Source organism: Pocillopora damicornis, chromosome 1 (assembly GCF_964200805.1).
Source record: "Pocillopora damicornis chromosome 1, jaPocDami1.2, whole genome shotgun sequence".
NCBI lineage: Eukaryota > Metazoa > Cnidaria > Anthozoa > Scleractinia > Pocilloporidae > Pocillopora > Pocillopora damicornis.
Window position 1 is genome coordinate 20,610,900 of NC_142670.1, and position 5,123 is coordinate 20,616,022.

The window sequence follows — 5,123 nt, forward strand, 5'->3', positions numbered from 1 at the left end:
TACCTAAACAAACTTTCTATACAGGGTGTTCAAATCAAAGGGTAATTGTAAAGGACATGTTATTGCTGACTAAAAGCTGTAGGACCGAATTTGTAGTGTTCTGAGACCTAGATTCTCCCGCGAATCGATCCATAGCGCGCAAAATACCTTGTATGATTCTCTTGCATTGAATTCTATCATGTGTATTCGTCTTAATATAGATTGTGACTACTTTGTTTTATTTTATGCCACTCCTGTATTTATTGGCGTTTATTTTCCAGGTATCATAATTTCAAGATCAAAGCTCCACGTGGAACACCGCTTGTTATTCAAAGTGAAGACGACAACACGTATGACTCGCAGTCACTGGCTTGTCTTCTTCCACGAGAAATGGAACGCATTCCAGAGGCTCTACGAGAAGTCCAGTTTTTCAGCAAATCGCAGAGAAAGACATACACTTTAGGAGATATCAAAGGGCAGCAAATCGGCACGGTTCAGCACTTTCTAAACATACAGCTGCATGCTTTGCTTCGATGTGGCAAAATAACCAGGAATTGAAGGGTAAGTTACTGTTTTCTTGCTTTACTGTTACTTTTTCGTAAAGGTTTGATGGACTGAAATTGATAATGGCTATTTAAAAATCGGAGAGAAGCAAGATATTATCTTTCCTCGACCTATACTGAAGAGAAATGAAATTGTCCTAATTCCGCGATCTCACACCTCACTCGTCCCAATTGTTATCAGTGCGCATTATTTGGTTCAACCTTATTTAATTGGTTTTCTTGTAACCCAAAATAGGGAAATCAACGGAGAACGGACAGTAACATTGAGGCCAAGCTCTACCCAGAAGTTCTCCAGAAACAAACAGGCTGGCGGAGGAGCTTTTATTCCTGTGACGCTCTCGGTGGAAGGACCACAGCGTTACAAAGAATTTGTGCTAGAAAGAATCCGCTTTACTCTTCCAGAATGCGAGAATGTCGAGGACATGCATGTTGAATGTTTGAAATAAACGAATATTTTTAATGGTATCTTACGTCCAGTCCTTATTAGCGAATTTTGTTTCAGCTTACTACCGCATTACAACATGGCCGCCACAGAAAAAAAACTAAAAAAGTGAGCTTCTTCTTGTTTCCAGCACCTCTCGGCCAAATTTGCTTTGTTTTGGTTTTGATCTCACCCAATCACAAAGCTCGAAACCGATATCCAGAAATGGTTTTGGCCCGAACTGTCAAACGTTCATATAAAAAAGTGTTTCATGAAAATCAAGAACATCTACAATCCTCCTCAGATCAGTCCTAGTGTTATGGTTTAAACGTTTCATCTATTTTAGATCAATGCCGTATCTTAGCATTTCCATCCACTCTGTTCTTCACGGGAGAACGTCTTGTGAACTACACCATAACAAACATCAGTGTGATTGACAGAGTCCCTCAACTCCCCGTCGACGACGACAAGATGGATGGGTTACAAGAAAGACTGTTGAAAGAATTGGTAAAATCCATAAATGCCAACACACAATCCATTGTCCCCCAAATCACCCAAACACCTCTGACGGTAAAGAAGGAGGAGCCAAAGCCTAAGAAAAAACGTAAACAGACCGAAGTCGAACGATTGAAAGAGTGCGGTTCGTGGGAACCTTGGGAAAAGAGAGGATACGATCCCCATCAAGCATTTCAAGATGACGAAGATCAATACGCACCAAGCACGAGCCAAGGGAAGGGGAAAAAGGGGAAAGGGAAGAGCAAGAAAAAAAAGACCGGTTAAAAGATGTCCTCAATCTGGAGGTGGTGGTCGTCGTCCTTCCAGGAAGAGAACACGCCAGCGAGGTGGAGGATTGGACATTCAAAAATGGATCTCTAAATTGGGAGTAGAGTTTCACTGACCGGGGTACCAGTACATGGGGCCGGGCACGAAACTAGAAAAAAGATTGAAACGCGGGGATCCTGGTATAAACCGTTTAGATCGACTCGCCAAACAGCACGATATCGATTATTCTCGCGCCACGAGTCACAAAGACAAATTGATAGCCGATCGTAAAATGGTGGCGGGTATCGATCGATTTCCTGGAAAAAAGACAATGACCGAAAAGATTGTGAAAAAGATCATGCAGGGTAAAATAAAATTAGGTTTGTAACGTACCCATGTCTCATTCTTGACTTTACTTAGCGACGCAATGAATACCTCCTACCCCTAATCCGGATTTTACGTCACTCTTCCCAGCAACGACAGCAGCATTAAGGCCTTTCCCGAAAACAGGAACAATTCATGGACGTACGTGTTACCGGTACCTTTAGACATGGATGGTGAGTGGGAAATGGGGTTAACGAATATTGCATTACCTACAGAATCTCTATTGAGTGAATATCTCTCCACCCTTGAGGATAACCACGGTCTTTTGAGAACATCGCGATGTATTTTCAATACTACCGGTGGGAATGTCACAGTCGTAACCATAGTGTATTACAAAGACATCAAAGAAGAAAGGATGGAAACTATACAAGATTTACTGCAAGCACTATTTGAAACCGAACGTCGCTTACTCATCGATAGTTTAGACAGTGGTTTTCAGCCAAACCCCACAAATTACCATAAGCAATTTGATGTATCCTTCAACAAGGAACAGGAAGAGTGTCTCGTCACCGCCACAAACATTGGAGACGATAGCATAACTCCCAAAAACATGATACAAAATGTTTACGTCATGTTACGTGACGACATGTGTTATAAGTTCGGATGGGTCAGAGACGTCGTGATAAACAATGGTCAGGCATTGACCACTGGACCTAATCTAACAAAGCAGTTTCGTCATGACAGTAAGGGATGGATAGAGTCTAAGATAGTCAGATCAAATCAGAATAGACCTCACGGTCTTAAAAACACCACCATAAATGGATTCAAAGGAATTGTATTCTATCTCGATTCCATTGCGTGGACGTTCACACCTACCGTAACCTGCACGTACAAGAGAGGTCCGTCACACCGTGCACTATACGTCTACTCGTCGCTTTGTGCTCCAACCATCATGGGAAATGAAACGACCGATTTATTGAGACAAGTGGAGTACCGTCCTACGTTGAAAGGTCATTCGTGTTACGAACCGCATTCCATTCAATACAAGCGTCTCCGGAACAACCACATCTCCTTCATCGAAACAGCTATAACAGAAACGGACGAGAATAAATTAGCTCAGTTCACCGAAGGTCCGTCCATACTCACCATTCATTTCAGACGTGTGCGCCAAGTGTCCAAAGATGATAAATCACTTCTACGTTACATTACCTAGCAACGACGGTAGCATCAAATACTATCCACAGAATACGAATCATTCCTGGAAAAATCGCCTCTCGCACCGTATCGATCTAGAGGGCGATTGGAGGTAGGATTGGCCAGCATCAGTCTACCGTGCGAATCATTATTACAAGACTATCTACAAACCTTGAAAGCTGACGACGTACTTTTACGAAGTGTGCGCAAAGTATACAATACCCTGAGCCGATCCTACGACACAAAAATCACCATAGTTCGTTACAAAGATGTACGAGACAAAAGGTTGGTGACCGTACACGATTTGCTTGAAGCTCTCTTTGACGTGGAACGTGACCATTTCGTCATCGCTTTGGATAACACGTTCTACATCAATCTCACCAATAAACACTTACAGTTCGATGTCAGCTTGGATGAAGAGAGCGAAACGTGTACCCTTACCGCCAAGAACATTAAAACTTCCACCCTGAGTTTGGATACGGTGGCTGCCTTCGTCCAAGTCATGCTACGCGAGGATTTGTGTCGATTGTTCCAATGGATACAAGATGGACTCCCTGCGTCGGACGGGACACCCACCATTCAAAACGGAAATAACTTGACTCTAGAGAAAAACCGTCAGGGTTGGCACGAATCCCTTTCCAAACGACAAAGTGGTGTTCGTAAACATTCCCTCACCCTCTACGACTTGTCTTATTCCCTCAATTTCAAAGCTGTCGTATTTTATCTCCACGAAGTGACCTGGACATTCCTAAACACCAAGACGTGTACCTACAAGAAAGATAACAAACCCAGGAGTTTGTACGTGTATTCTTCTCTATGCAATCCCGTCATGGTAGGCGATCAGACCACCTTCTTATTGAGACAAGTCCCGTATCGACCGCTCCTGACAGGAACGTATTCGTAAGACGCTCCCATCATTCAATACGTAAAATTACGCAATCCCCATATCGAGGAGATAGAAACGGAGATAAGTGAGACGGATAAGAATCAATTGGTTCAGTTCTCACAAGGTGCAACGATACTCACAGTTCACTTCAGAAAGGCTGAACGTCATGTGCAATAGAGACGAAAGGGGTCCCGCTGAACTTCACTATCAAAGTTCCATATGTCCTCATCCGTACTACAAGTTCCACGTAGACGAGCGTGAAAAGACCCTTCGACAAGCCTTCTCTTCTTTCACATCTTGGGTTTCGAATCTGGACGCGGATTTTCCGAAGAACTAAGGCACAGGGTCGTTTCCAAGGTCAGAGAATACGAAGACATTTGGTATTTCTAAACGTATTACAACAGGTGTACAAGCGAAAAAAAGATATTCCCCCGCGTTATTATGGGGATCCTCAAAGCACTAGCAACTACCTAATGTTTTGCGATGAGGACATCCAAGACCCCGTATCGGAGCAACTAAAACACTATGCCTGCCCAAAAGGAGCCTACAAAACAACTTCATCTTTTCACTCATTGGTTCGAGTACGTGGATTTGGGAAAGGAATTACAAGTCAAGAGACACACTCTAAGGGACGTCATGATTACTTACACAAACTGGAGAGAACGATACCAAAAAACTGTCCCGTTATTAGTTGGCGACATGGAGGCTTGGACGCATGTGAAATATTCTCCCACGTGGTATAGTCTAGTAGCTAAAAACAGACGCATAAAACGCGACGTTCCAGATTCTCAGAGCCACGATGGAATGCAAACGTTTGCATCGTGTAGTAAGAATACGTGATTAAGAGTATTTCAATACCAAGAGCGAACATGAATCAAGCGCATACAAGACAAGTACGAAAAGAAATATTAAACCTATCGTGAGAGAGGGGGTAAGATAAATAGAAACGATTGGGCACACGCTACGCACGCAACAGTAAGACCAGACCCGTGTT

General features: G+C 43.1%; 1 long non-coding RNA gene across 1 annotated transcript; it reads left to right on the plus strand.

The window, feature by feature from the left end:
* The first annotated feature begins 253 nt into the window (after positions 1-253).
* Positions 254-1,052, plus strand: LOC149052688 (uncharacterized). The gene is made up of 2 exons (XR_016186348.1): positions 254-540; positions 778-1,052. It is a non-coding gene; the product is annotated as an uncharacterized LOC149052688 (long non-coding RNA).
* Positions 1,053-5,123: the final 4,071 nt, after the last annotated feature.